Source organism: Silene latifolia, chromosome Y, assembly GCF_048544455.1.
Source record: "Silene latifolia isolate original U9 population chromosome Y, ASM4854445v1, whole genome shotgun sequence".
NCBI lineage: Eukaryota > Viridiplantae > Streptophyta > Magnoliopsida > Caryophyllales > Caryophyllaceae > Silene > Silene latifolia.
In genome coordinates this window covers 403,173,276-403,189,009 of record NC_133538.1, presented here as the reverse complement: position 1 = coordinate 403,189,009, position 15,734 = coordinate 403,173,276, and the positions used below count along the sequence as shown (strand labels likewise).

General features: G+C 36.4%; 2 protein-coding genes across 6 annotated transcripts in view; one reads left to right on the top strand and one right to left on the bottom strand.

Moving 5' to 3' along the window:
* LOC141632608 (uncharacterized) overlaps window positions 1–1,325 on the bottom strand; it is a 141,266-nt gene extending 139,941 nt beyond the window's left edge. For 3 of the 5 annotated variants that reach the window (XR_012537805.1, XR_012537801.1, XR_012537803.1), the window contains exon 1: window positions 75–1,317. The gene's annotated coding sequence lies outside the window, so the exon portion shown is untranslated. Of the gene's footprint in view, window positions 1–74 lie in introns of all 5 variants that reach the window. The other 2 variants (XR_012537804.1, XM_074445139.1) reach the window with 1 other exon arrangement.
* The window catches only part of LOC141632607 (protein FAR-RED IMPAIRED RESPONSE 1-like), a 74,643-nt gene that overhangs the window by 41,098 nt on the left and 17,811 nt on the right, over window positions 1–15,734 (top strand). The window lies entirely within an intron of this gene.

Sequence of the window (15,734 nt, the reverse complement as noted above, 5' to 3'; positions counted from 1 at the left end):
GGTGGCGCTCAAATTAAGCGTCACCGGTGGCCCCATCTCATTTTCCATTCCGTAAAATCCAAAAGCAACTTTACCTTTACTCTCAGATAACCTTTTCCTTTTATTTCGTCCCCTGCTTCATCAAATCTTTAATCTTCCCATCAACTGGTGTCCCCAACTCTATAATCTTATCAAACCACGATCCGATTTCGCCGCCGAACGGAAAACAACCCCGCAAATGACCACCGTCGTATAAACCCAAAAGAGTATTCGAATCATGGATTGAAAAGGGGGTCACCATCAGTTTGGCGAAGGTCAAGGCTATGGTGGCGTAACGGTGGGAAACGGCGATGGTAGTAGGGTGGAGTTTGAAGATGTCGAAGTTTCGAGGAAGGTTGCAGTGTGATTTAGAGGTGAGAAGGTGGCGGAGGACGGCGATGTCTGCGGTTTTCTCTGAGGAGAGGATCCATAAGCGTCCAAAGGAGAGAGGATGTGGTGGTCGGATAAGGTAGATGGTGGTGGTGCGAAGCTGATCTTGGCCTGAGGAGAGGATCCATTTGCTGGTCTTGACGAATTAATGAGAACTAGGTGGTGCTCGGTTGCTGCGCTGATTGGAGCGAAATTGGCTTCAGGTTCGCCGCCGCACCAGTGTGATTTTGTTCTGCGAATTTGCACCAACCTGAGGAGAAGGAGAATGGTTTAGCCTTCAAGAGATCTGGCATTATCAATGTTGAAGATAGGTGTTGTTGGATATGGATTCAACTTGTAAGAAGTAATGATTATTGCTGCTTTGTGAAGACGGTATTTTTTTTAATTTTTTTTTTTGTTAAATTTGGTACATTTTTTTTAGTTGAATTTTTCAATTTTGAAGATTGGTGTTAGAAAAGTAGAATAATTGTACGTAGATTCACTTGTGCAAGTTGTTGTTTGTGTAAATTTGTAGTAATCATTTAATAATGGGAACATAGATTTGAGTTATCTGATTTTGAGTCGATCGTGTGTCATTTCAATTTAATGACAGTAATTAGTTTTGGTTTTTATTGCTGATAGAATTAAATGCATAGTAGAAAGACAGAGAATGAGAGTAAGAGAAATGGTTGAGTGCTAAATACTTGTAGGGGTACGTGATATTAAATCAGAAGAAAAGAAATGCACCATTTTTAGCTAGATAGACTCATTTAAACCTCACAAGATCGAGTAACCAAAAAGGTTACAAAATGTTTAAATACTCTGATGCGTGCATTTTATATAGGTATTTTGTACTTTATTTGTACGCATTTCTATGTATTTTGTGTGGTGTTTGGCTACAAATGCTCCCCGAATAATCTACTTTGGTTTGTCTTGTATTATTTGCAGGTATGAACCGGAAAGGAGCGTAATCAAGCCTAAAACATGTCCCTATGCATGCCTTTAGGAGATGAGTTGAGTCGGAGCTTGGAAACTATTAATTAGGGTTTTTTGATAATTGCTACCACGTATAATCCAAATTATACCAACTGCTACCAACATAATTTTTCTTTAAAAACTGCTACCAAAGTATTTGGCTCGGATGACAAATCACTATTAACTTACAACGAACCTCTTTATTGTGCCTGGGTAGACAGGAATACCCCTATTTTTACACTCCCCTCACTCATTCCTTCACTTTACCCAAACATCACTCTTTAACCTAAAATTTACCTTTACTCACCAAATGTTCTTAAACCTAATTACTTCCAATTAAATTGGGGAATCAGAGAATCATCCTAGTCTTTAACTTTCTTCCCCAAATTTAATACGGCCTTAGGGTTTGCATTTAATCTCAATCCCCAATGGTTTCCAATCCTAGGTAATTTAACTTACATCACTGGCTTGTTTTTATCCCTCCTTTTCATTTTCTCGTTTTTTATACCATTGTTTGCTAGATTCACATTGTTTATTAGATTGCATCCTTGTCTTATTGTTATATTCTTAGAACTTTTTTATTTCCTAAATAAGATTATTCTATTATCCTTCTTTCTAGGAACTTGATATATTAACTTTGTTTCAAAATTAACAAGTTTGAAATTAATGGTTAAATTTAATAGTGGGAGTTAAGAAAAGAGAGAGAATGATTATCTGAACTTGAAAAATAAAGATGAAAGCAGAAATGGAAATAAGAATAATGGAGTAAGAGAATTGAAATTAATGATGAACTTGAAAATAAGTGGTGGAAATGAAGAAGTATTAATGGAGTAGTAAATGTAGTAGAAGAACATATAAGGGCGAGGGTAAGGGCAAATAAGGAAGTGAAAATATTACTTAAAATGAGAATTTGAAATGAATGGCACAGATCTGATCTTTCTGGCTTCGTCTATAAGTTGGTAGTGATTTGTCGTCCGAACCAAATACTTTGGTAGCAGTTTTTAAAGAAAAATTACTTTGGTAGCAGTTGGTAAAATTTGGATTATATGTGGTAGCAGTTATAAAAAAACCCTATTAATTATGATGCCCAAAGAAGTAAGATAGCTAGACGACCAAAGGAAGAACTTCAAATTGCTAGTGCCTAATTTGAAGAGCAATATCTCGAGTTCTACAACTGATTTTCAGGTGATTCAAATTGGAGATGAACGCGTGTCCTCTTTGCTTTCCAACGCCACAGGAAACGCCCTGTTTGCCCAAGTAACGAAAAAATGGCAGCCGTTTAAAGTTCAGTGCGCGAAGAAGGAATTGTGCACTGGAAAGTACTCGATTGAGTACAATTGTGTTCGATCGACTCCTTTTTCTACTCGATCGAATAGTGCCCATTTAATAAGTGTTCGATCGAGTACCTAAAGTATTCGATCGAGAGGTTTTAGCTTGGATTTGTTCGATCTAGTGATATAAAGTTACTCGATCGAGTAATTAGCTTATATACACTACTACAAATCCCTTAGATTTTCGACGCTTTTTAGGGCTACTTTCGACGCTTAAAAGCGTCGGTATTTTATTTCTCGACGCTTTTAAAAGTGTGGTTTTTTGGGGCGTCAGGATTTTGTGACGCTTTTTAGCGTCAATCTTGTCTACGCTTTTTGTGTCGTTGCCTTTGTTTGTGACGCTTTTAAGCGTCAAGATCCCACTGTTCTACTAATTCAAAGTTCAAAATCTCAACGCTTTATAGTGTTAGAATTGGTAACTGAGTCATAACACTTGTATTAAACAACTTTTAAGAATTCTAAAAGTTAAAAAATTAAAATTTCACGGAAAGGATAAAAAATCGCAAGAGATAAATGCTTGTAACCAACAATATACTTCTCGTACAAATTGAATCAAAGTACAAAATCCATTGTATTTGCTTACAATACCAACTCTATAAAAACATGCGGAGTATAAGTTAATACAGAGTGCTCCTAAAATTTAGAAAGATGTACAAGCTAGTTTAACTAATTTTCAAGCTTGTCAATATAGATTCCACCAAAAGCCAGCATCTATCACAAAAAAATAGAACAGAACAAGTTGAAAACGCAGTCCACAGGCTACATCCTCATCCTCCGTTGACGAAGATTCGATCAATCAACTAAACCTGGAAATGGATAATTCACACAAATCTATAAAGTTAACCCATCATATACAATTATATCCTACGCATTCACAATATATCATTTAGACTCTCCCATCATTTAGACATACGACTCTCCTATAAGGATAACAAAGATAGCAAAGATTTCATACAAGAAAAATAAAAAGTAAACATATTTAAGAGAGGACGTTAAACGATAGTGAGTAAATTCTATGGAAATAATCTTAGAAGACACGTACCTCTCAAAGTCCTGACCAAAGGAGATATAATTAGCTCGCATTCATCTTTATCTCGCTCGTACAATGGAAAAAGTAACCTTCATCTTTCTGAAAGAGCAAACATCTATTGACCTCAAGTTAGTTAAACACACAAAAATAAGCTTTATTATTAGACAACCGTAAATCAAATAGTTGTATTCAGAATCAATACCATTCTCACATTCCCAATTTAATTCTTTTCTACTCCTTCTGTCCCACACATTTGTTTTTAATCAAAGGTAAGGAAATGATGGAGACAGAGGCTAAAACTAAATTGCTTGCTACCATTAGAAGCTGATACAAATACAATGTCTTTTCATAGCTTCATAAATTAATGAGCTCAAAGCCCTTGCGCAAAAAAAGTACTCTGTATTATTCATCATTTGGCAGCTCCAAATATCACTACGACACCAAGTAAATTACTCCTTCCATTGCAATCTTTTGTTTACATTTGATTAAATACCCCATACAAAGGATATAAAAGGTAAACAGAAGATTGAGACAGAGGGAGCACTAAATTATTCGTAAGACATGTTCGAAATTGCATCAAACCTATGCCAGCCATCAGTAGCTCGTAACATCCCAAGGATATAATCAAGTAGACCGGAAGCTTAATAGAAACTTTAATTTTGTGAGACATGAATCATGATTCCTATATAAGCAATGCATTAAAGGACAACTAACAAGGACGAACAGAAATAAAGTGATTGTACAACTGAGGAGATGCTCACCAGCCAGGCCTGCCTATGTGAAACGATTGAGGTCTACAAAAGGCCTATTCGTAATGCATAACCATGAAACCACCCAAGAAAACAAAGATGAATAGGCGACACCTGTGACAAGCATCAACATCAAACAAACAGCAACACTAGCACGACAGTAAGAAAGCACAAACAAAGCAAAGAATAAACACAAGAAGACAAAGAAGACGGCGCCATCAAAAGAGTAGCACAAGATAAAGAAGAATAACATTAGCAAAGACAGTGCATAAAGAATAAAGAAGATCAAGACAATAAAGAACATCAAGAAATGCAGACAACAAAGAACATCATTGACCAATTATTTCATATGTCCTATACTCCCTAACATTTTCAAGTAAATTAAAAGGAGCTAGATGATACAAAATTACGTAATTAAGATCAGTGAAGAATATCACATCAAGTTTTATATTTCATAAAATAAATACCTAGTACAGAGTAAAAGTAGATGGAACATTTATAAGAGTACAAAGTTTGGATTACAATATATTAAACTATTAATCTACACACTTCCGAAAAACACAAGAAATATACGCAGTACACTATAATATGGTAGGAAATAAGTAACATGTTAGGATAAAACCGTCTTATCCAAGTTTTTAACTTCAACAAAATAGATCCCAAAAAAGGCTTAATTTCACAACTACAAACAAATTCCATATCATACTTCTTTGGTCATTCTGGTGACAGTAGCGTGATGAGTGAAAAAAATGTGAAAAAAATGAAACAACTTGAATACTTCAAAGTTCAATTAGTGACCTATCATTTGCATAGCACAAATCACTAATCATAATGCACATGTTTGAGCAATTAAAGTATATAACAACAACATCAGAGCCTTAGTCCCAAAATGATTTAGAGTAGACTGACATGAATTATCATCTGAAACCGTGCCGAGTACCCATAATTGCGGAAATTAAAGCATATTGATAACAAAAAAAAAAAATGTCACATACTTTAAAGGATTACATGCTTAACATCAGAGAAAACAATAATGCCCTTATCAACCAAATCTTTAGCAAGTTCATTGTAAATCACAGTATAACATCAGAGAAAACAATGTGCATGTCACCTCGATCTGAGGCAATTTCACACCTCATTTTGAGACCAAAAGATCTCTTATCTGACCAATTTCTGAAGTTGGCTCTTTGGCAGCTGACCCGACATCCATGCCAAATCCATTTAACCTGCAGAAGTAGGCAATTTGTAGCATGAGCATTAATATATACAATCTACATAGAATAGCATGTAACCTTAAATTTAACAATTACTGCGTATAGTTTTTCAAACACCATTCTTTAAAAAAATCCCCATGAATTCACGGGTTTAAGGCTAACTATCTAGTAAAGTAAGAACCAAAAACTTATTTCAAAGTAAAAAACATTTCTTGTAAAGCCAAAGGATGATTAAAATGTAAAACCATAGGAAAAAAAAATGTTTCACTCCAAAAGAATGTAATAAATTCAACACATAAGCTGAGCATTAAGAGTTCGTCTTTAATCAAATCCCGATCAAAACAAAAGGTTCAGCTTTCAAAATCTCAACTTCATTCTGTATGAATAAATATTGTTTGCTTTCAGATTTCAGAGCATTAAATAAGAACAATGGCTATATAAATCACTCAAAAATTGCGGCGAAGGGATTAGACATTTCATAGGCTCCTTTAACCCTTAATCAATTTCCATTTTTAACTCAAACCCAATTCTCAAAATCTCAACTTTATTCTATATAAATTACTATTAAAATAGAGCTAATTGGAATGCTGAGGCAAATAGTAATAAAGCAATCAGTGACATTAGCAGTACACCGAAATTAAACCACATCATTGCATATCAGTCAATTTACTACAATAAAAATTTAAAAACAAAGCATACATAAAAGATAGCCCATAAAATGACTAACACATTTTTCAATTATCAATTAAAAACTAAAAGCCTTGAAAGTTTGTAACTATTGACATACCTGACAAAGGAGACAGGGAATACTGAATCCTTAACGCAACTGAAATAATCAGCAAAACAGAGTTAGGTTGATTCAAATCGACAAATTCAATAAATTGAACAACAAAATGTAGAAATCAAGCATTTATACTAAACGAATTCCATTAAACTCATAAATAAAGAGATAATCAACACTAAATCGAACAAAGCTCAATCTCATAAAAAATCAACAACGTACTTAATTCACCGATATTGGAACTGAACTAATACAAAAAATAACAAAACTTGAAATTTAGATTAGAAAAAAAATAAAAAAGAGGAACTTTTAACTATGAATAATATTTCTGAGGAGTTGAGGCGGAAACGGAAGGTTGTAATGGATGTGATGCGGAAACGGAGGGTTGTAGGCGGCGGATCAGGTAGACGCTCCGACAGAGGGGAAGAACATCGATCAATTGCTGGTGGAAGGTGACGGATCGACGTGACAGTGTCGTTAGCCGTTGATATTGGTGTCTCCCAAACATTATGATAGGTGTTTTTGGTTAGAACTATTTGGTGAGAAGTTTTAGTTTAGGTTTTTTTTTCTATGAATGAAGATGAAGAGGACAATGAAAAGGATTCCAGAAAAGAGGGTTCATAGGGTTTAATTTTTCAGATACGCGCCCATATAAGGAATATGAGCGGTTAATATTAAAAAAGGCATTAAAATAAGATAGAGGGTGATTTTAAGGTCGACACTTATAAAAGCGTCGAGGGTGAAGTGTCATGAAAGCAAGGGATTTGTAGTAGTGATACTCGAGATTTTTAACCCGTGTTAGGTTTATTTTATGTGAATAATGACTTCCCTATATAAAGGAAGTCGAGATTAGGTCAAAAACTCTCTTTCCTCATACACTCTTCATTGTTAATCACTTTTTCTCTTCCCTTTAATCTCATACCTTTACTCTTTGCTTTTGTGGATTGATCTTTACGCCGGATTGCTTTTGCTTGTAATCATCCTTTCTTTCTTAATCTTAATCTTATTATTTGTTTGCTTTAATTCTTGCTTTCCCTCTTTCTTATTTCTGCCCTAATCAGTTTATGCATAATCGTTGTTATTTCATTATGTCTTTAATTAGTACACTCTATATTATTATTGTTGACACCCTTAGTAGTATGAGTAGCTAATTCCTTCTATGTCGGGATTAGGGAATCCATGGTAGAATTGTGACGATGTAGCGAATAGACTAGACGATTTATTTGTGAGAATCTGTCCCCATAGCAATAGAAATGTAACACCAAATTAGTTGAATGCATGCTTCTAAATTATTTTAATTTGGTTAACTTTGTTCCTGGATCGAAAGATTGGAATAAACAGACCTGCTATGAACAGTAGACTACCCTAATGAGGACGGAAGTTAAGTTACTGGAATTCTAGGGTGGATAGCGGACCGGAAGGATCTTTCCCATGCCCTTCTCACAGCAAATTTTCTAGGCTATTTGCAATTGATTCGTTAGACTGCCATGGTGAACCGAAATCCTGACATACTCTCTTTTACTTGATCACTTTTATCACATTTTCTCGCTTTAACTGCGCTTACTTTATTTCTCTTGCCCTTAAACCTTCATTAGTCTAGAGAATCAAATACAAAACCCCCCACTTGTGACTTAGATAGATAGACTACAGATAGATACCTTGCCTCCCTGTGGAGATCGACCCTACTTATCACTAGCTTCCGTTAGTATATTTAGGTTTATTTTTGGTACAGAAACGACCATATCAAATTTTGGATTTGATACGTGTATTTTATATAGGTATTTTGTACCACATTTGCACGCATTTCTCAGTGGCATATCTAGGATTTGCTCATAGGGGATGCAAAATTATATGCTATGAAAAATTGACATATAAATAGAGTATTATAAAGTTGTGTGTCTTTTGAATATTGTAGTCAAAGCTAGTAGATTTCCGAATTATTAGCCTCTAAAAAGAGGGAAAAAATGTATTAATTCAAACAAAACTATACTAATATATTATTTAACTCCCACATCCTAATATGCAAATTATTATCTAAATTAACTTAGTCATAAAGTATACAAACAAATACAACTAACTTTATTTGACTTTTGATAGATTTTGAAATAAGTAGAGTTTTTTATATGGATAAATCATAAATTAGTTTAAAAAAAAGGTTGAATTTTGGAAACCGGAGGAAGAATGGGATAGTAATAACTTATTGATACAAAATGCAGGATTAAAAACATAATGACGGAAAGATACCAAAATGAACAAATTTCAAGAAATACCCCATATTGTTAATATAAATAATTTTCAACTGTTATTTATAGCAACTCCTCGACTACTACTGTACTAACTAAACTATTTAGCCTAGGGAAATCAACAAAAAAAAGAGCAAGTGTGTGCATTAGAAGTCTCGAACACTAGACCTCGGTGAAATTATTTGAGTTTCTATCCGCTGCACCAAGAGAGATTTGTAGTCCATATTTGTCTCTTTCTGTACTTAACAATTATTTTCAGAATTCAGAGGGGATGCAAGCGCACCCACCGCACCCCCTAGCTACGCCTATGGCATTTCTATGCATTTTGTGTGGTGTTTGGCTACAAATGTTCCCCGAATATTCTACTTTGGTTTGTCTTGTATTATTTGCAGGTATGAACCGGAAAGGAGCGTAATCAAGCCTAAAACATGTCCCTATGCATGCATTTAGGAGATGACTTGAGTTGGAGCTTGGAAACTACTAATTATGATGCGCAAAGAAGTAAGATAGCTAGGCGAGCAAGGGAAGAACTTCAAATTGTTAGTGCCTATTTTGAAGAGCCATATCTCGAGTTATACAACTTATTTTCAGATGATTCCTATTGGAGATGAAAGCCTGTCCTCTTAGCTTTCCAACGCCACCGGAAACGCCCTGTTTTCTCAAGTAACGAAGAAATTGTAGCCGTTTGAAATTCAGTGCGCGAAGCAGGAATTGTGCGCTTGAAAGTACTCGATCGAGTACAATTGTGTTCGATCGACTCCTTTTTCTACTCGATCAAATAGTGCCTATTTAATGAGTTTTCGATCGAGTACCTAAAGTACTCGATCGAGAGGTTTTAGCTTGGTTTTTTTCGATCGAGGGATATAAAGTTACTCGATCGAGTGATTAGCTTATATACTCTGGATTTTTAACCCGTGTTAGGTTTATTTTATGTGAATAATAACTTCCCTATATAAAGGAAGTCGGGATTAGGTCAAAAACTCTCTTTTCTCACACACTCTTCACTGTTAATCACTTTTTCTCTTTCCTTTAATCTCTTGCTTTGCTATTGGATTGATCGTTACGCCGGATTGCTTTAGATTGTAATCACTTTTCTCTCTTAATCTTAATCTTTTTGTTTGTTTGCTTTAAATTCTTGCTTTCTCTCTTTAATATTTCTGCCCTAATTTAGTTTATGCTTAATCATCTTTATTCCATCATGCTTTTGATTAGTATGCTCATTATTATTATTATTGTTGACACCATTAGTAGTATGAGTAGCTAATTTCTTCTATGTTAGGACTAAGGAATCCATGGTAGGATTGTGACGATGTAGCGAATAGACTGGATGGTTTACTTGTAAGAATCTGTCCCAAAGCAATATAATTGTATACCAATTTAGTTGAATGCATGCTTCTAAATTACATTAATCTGGTTAATTTCGTTCCTGGATTGGAAGATTGGAATGAACAGACCTGCTATGAACAGTAGACTACCCTAATGAGGACGGAAGTTAAGTTAGCGGAAATCTAGGATAGAAAGTGGACCGGAAGGACCTTTCCTGTATCCTTCTCACATTAGATTGTTTAGGGTATTTGCAACTGAGTCGATAAACCGCCATGGTGAACCGAAATACTGACATACTCTCTTTTATCTAATCACATCTATCATTTTCTTCCTTTACTGCTCATACTTTATTGCTCTTACCCTTTGACTTCCAGTAGTTTAGAAAATCAAATATAAAAACCCCACTTGTGACTTAGATAGACGGACTACAGATAGATACCTTGCCTCCCCGTGGAGATCGACCCTACTTATCACTAGCTTCTGTTAGTATATTTAGGTTTATTTTTGGTACAGAAACGACCGTATCAAATTTTGGTGCCGTTGCCGAGAAGGCAATTGACCTATTTATCTGTTTATTTTCGTCTGTCTTCCGCCTCAAGGGATTTATTCCTTGAGGCTGTTTTTATCTTTTTCCTTCAGTGTTGTTTTGATAGGTCCTACAGGTCCTACCTAGACAGGATTCTAGGAGAAAGATCGTCAAAGGGAAGGCTTGAGTACCTTTGACCCTTCTACAAAGATGTCTAGTGTCTCCCGAATTATAGCACAGTTTGAAGCTCAGAATGCAAGATCTGGCAAGCTGGAGAGTAGACAGTCTTGGAGTGGTTAACCTCAGCTCCATACTACGGCACAACAGTTGGTCCACTGTAAAAGATGTGGTACTGCGGGGCACGAAGCTGTCATTTGTCTAGCAGATGATGATGTAGTCTATGCGTTTAGGCAGCGTAGATAGGCCAATCATTCTTCTGCACATGTGCCGCCACATCTATTTCAGCAACGAGACTACCAAGAGTCTCCATTTGTTTGGCCGCCGTCACAACAAACTCCTCCTCCTAATAAGCAGAAAGAAGAAATTGCTGAGTTGACGTCTATAGTGAAGTCACTTGCTCTTCAAGTGCAAGAAGTTATGCAGACTAAAGACGCCAATAGCAAGTCACTTAAAGCTCAGTTGGCTCAAGTATTGGCCGAGCAAATTTCTAGGCGGCCCGAGACCGTCTGTGCTATCCACGCCTGGACTGAAACTCCCTGCGAAGGGCCGGTTCTGCCTACTAATGTTGCAAACACTGTTCAAGAGGAAGGATACAATGCAGTCACGCCTGCCACTGTTAAAGCACTCGATCGAGAGCTTTACTATACTCGATCGAGTGAAATGCCTGAGGAAGTATTCGATCGAGAGGATGAAAGCTCTCGATCGAGCAATGAGGAAAATCAAGTCCTCGATCGAGTGACACAAGTTGCTCGATCGAGTACAAATGCTAAAAAAATACTTCGATCGGGTTATATAAGTGCTCGAACGAGTAATTTTTTGGCTAATAACAATGAATGGTCGTTTAAATTTATTTTAGACGATATTTCTACAATAAAGGTTAATTCCTTTGTTACTTCTTCTGCAGGTACTGATAGGTTGACGGACCCAGAAGCTGGGCATCATACGTTAACTTTGGAGACTGGAACGGTGTGGATTGGTGACCTAGGCGGAGGATTGGACGAGGCTAGGTCGTACAAGAAGAAAGCACGCAAGAGGGCCAAAAGTGGAGGCCAATACGCCGCGATAAGTTGTTGTTCTCCTGTTGCTCGGATGGTATGGAGACCTAAGGTCAAGCTGATGGATGCTGAGGGAACCTCATCCAGTCAACAACCTTGTTGTGAGCTATTAATTTCTGTCGGTGTATGATAAGAAGAAGGTCGAGTTGAGACCTATCTGAAACTAGCGCTGTTTGGGAGGCAACCCTGAGTTCAAACTATTTAGTTGTTTTTTTTCAAACAATTTAGTTTTGTTGTGTGCCTTGATAATTAGCCTACTCGGCTATAGACGGTGAACAATTTAGCCCTCTTTGCTTTGGCAGTACTTTTGTGCGGTTGCTATTTGCGAATTTGCAGGTACTCTTGCATTCTGTTCGCAACTTAGCTGCCCTGAAGCCGTTAGCTGTGACCTCCCATGTTGCTGGCTGGTTTAGGGAGGTCCCTTCTTCGCGTTATCTTGTAAGTTTTCTGCTTCTGCACTCTTTCTCCTTTTTAGTTTGCATTTCCTTTCCCTGTTTTAGGTACAATGAGGGAATTGTACGGTTTGGTTTGGGGAGGTTTTGCATCCATCTCTATGCCTGCATCTTGTTTTATTGCATTTCTGTTATTACGTTTAATTGCCGTATGCATTGCTTGTTTATTCCCATAAAAATAAAATAAAAAAAACCTCAAAAAAACAAAAAAAACTCACCTTTATTTTAGCATATAGGTTGAGTCGGAACGGTAGATTTCCGTGATGAAATTGTACTTTAACTTGTCATTTTTACTTGAGCCTTGCACTCTATTGACAATTATTAGCTGAGTCTTACACATATCTACGAGTTTTTGTTCAAATTAAGCTGACTGTTTAGACTTGACCTGATAAATTGGCAACCTACCTTACAATTTCTGAGATTTAGAGCCTTATAACTGGTGACATTCATGACCAGTTCATTAGGAATTGAGAGTAGTACTCCTTGCATAACATGTCCATTACTTTTGCACATTTATGAAATTCGATTTCTTGTCAATTGCATATATTCTGGTTTGTGGTCGGTGTTACATGCAAGGAGGTGCTTGCAAATTTCCTTTTCTTACATTTTTCACCCATCTAACTCCACTTAAGCCAAATTTAGGCTTTTTGACCCATTAGCTACATCCATAATTAGCCTGCCTTGTCAAACTAGTTTAGTGTGACTGTTGTGGTATTTTGATCCATGTTGCGAGTTTGGCTCATTTTTATTGTCCGGAGTTGGTAGGAAAATGAGAAGGGATGAAGAAAAGAAAAAAAAAGAAAGGAAGAAAAAAAAACGTGAAAAATAAAAAAAAAAAAAAAAAAATAAAAGGACACGTGAGAAAAAATCAGAAAAAAGAGTTGGAAAAAAATTTAAAAAAAATGTGTGAAAATCCCACGTGAAATCAGAAGAAAAAAGTTTGGAAAATTTTGAGTTTGGTTGAATAATAGAGACCGACTGTGCTTATTTTTATCTTGTGACGGTCTCACTCCTCCGTTTTATTCCTATATTTTTGAGGAGATAGTATATTTGGTTAGTGAGTTATGTGCCATGAAGGGCACTTGTTTTTATTTTTCAGTCAGTTGAGATTCGGACGGTCTTATATGGTCTTGTTTAGGAGCTAGCTTGACGCTTTACCTTCACATTCCCATAATTTATTTTGCCTTTTTTCACCTGAACCTCACTTTCCTATACTTTTTGTAAGCCCTCGGCTGTGACGGACATTGTTGGTTGGAATGTATAGTACTTGAATCGTCTATCATTTTTGTTGCACGCTTACTATGTAGGTCGCAGTTTAGGTAAGTGACTGTATTGTCTTTCTCTCTTACATACATATTCACCCTTTGCTTCATGAGAGAAGAGTGACCCGTGAGAGTCCGATTTTGTCGGTCTTGCAAGGTCGATAGGTCAGATTTATTTATGGACATCATACAACTCGTTTGCGTGTTGACTGTTACAGTTGTGACTGTTAATTTTTGACTGCATTAAATTGGTATAAGTAGACAAGTTATAGCTAGCTATGAGTTTTCATTTCCGTTCCATTAGTTTTCATTTTTTTTTCTTGGGGACAAGTAAAGGTTTGGTTTGGTGAGATTTGATACGTGCATTTTATATAGGTATTTTGTACTTCATTTGCATGCATTTCTATGCATTTTGTGTGGTGTTTTGCTACAAATGTTCTCCGAATAGTCTACTTTGGTTTGTCTTGTATTATTTGCAGGTATGAACCGGAAAAGAGCGTAATCATGCCTAAAACATGTCCCTATGCATGCATTTAGGAGATGAGTTGAGTCGGAGCTTGTAAACTACTAATTATGATGCGCAATGAAGTAAGATAGCTAGGGGAGCAAAGGAAGAACTTCAAATTGCTAGTGCCAAATTTGAAGAGCCATATCTCGAGTTCTACAACTCATTTTTAGGTTATTCAAACTGGAGATGAAAGCATGTCCTCTTAGCTTTCCAACGCCACCGGAAACGCCTTGTTTGCCCAAGTAACGAAGAAATGGCAGCCGTTTGAAGTTCAGTGCGCGAAGCAGGAATTGTGCGCTGGAGAGTACTCGATCGAGTACAATTGTGTTCGATCGACTCCTTTTTCTACTCGAGCGAATAGTGCCTATTTAATAAGTGTTCGATCGAGTACCTAAAGTACTCGATCGAGAGGTTTTAGCTTGGATTTGTTCGATCGAGTGATATAAAGTTACTCGATCGAGTGATTAGCTTATATACTCGGGATTTTTAACCCGTGTTAGGTTTATTTTATGTGAATAATGACTTCCCTATATAAAGGAAGTCGGGATTAGGTCAAAAACTCTCTTTTCTCACACACTCTTCACTGTTAATCACTTTTTCTCTTTCCTTTAATCTCTTGCTTTGCTATTGGATTGATCGTTACGCTGGATTGCTTTAGATTGTAATCACTTTTCTCTCTTAATCTTAATCTTTTTGTTCGTTTGCTTTAAATTCTTGCTTTCTCTCTTTAATATTTCTGCCCTAATTTAGTTTATGCTTAATCATCTTTATTCCATCATGCTTTTGATTAGTATGCTCATTATTATTATTGTTGACACCATTAGTAGTATGAGTAGCTAATTTCTTCTATGTTAGGACTAAGGAATCCATGGTAGGATTGTGACGATGTAGCGAATAGACTAGATGGTTTACTTATAAGAATCTGTCCCAAAGCAATATAATTGTACACCAATTTAGTTGAATGCATGCTTCTAAATTACATTAATCTGGTTAATTTCGTTCCTGGATTGGAAGATTGGAATGAACAGACCTGCTATGAACAGTAGACTACCCTAATGAGGACGGAAGTTAAGTTAGCGGAAATCTAGGATAGAAAGTGGACCGGAAGGACCTTTCCTGTATTCTTCTCACATTAGATTATTTAGGGTATTTGCAACTGAGTCGATAAACCGCCATGGTGAACCGAAATCCTGACATACTCTCTTTTATCTAATCACATCTATCATTTTCTTCCTTTACTGCTCTTACTTTATTGCTCTTACCCTTTGACTTCCAGTAGTTTAGAAAATCAAATATAAAAACCCCACTTGTGACTTAGATAGACGGACTAAAGATAGATACCTTGCCTCCCCGTGGAGATCGACCCTACTTATCACTAGCTTTTGTTAGTATATTTAGGTTTATTTTTGGTACAGAAACGACCGTATCAAATTTTGGTGCCGTTGCCGAGAAGGCAATTGGCCTATTTATCTGTTTATTTTCGTCTGTCTTCCGCCTCAAGGGATTTATTCCTTGAGGCAGTTTTTATCTTTTTCCTTCAGTGTTGTTTTGATAGGTCCTACAAGTCCTACCTAGACAGGATTCTAGGAGAAAGATCGTCAAAGGGAAGGCTTGAGTACCTTTGACCCTTCTACAAAGATGTCTAGTGTCTCCCGAATTATAGCACAGTTTGAAGCTCAGAATGCAAGATCTGGCAAGCTGGAGAGTAGACAGTC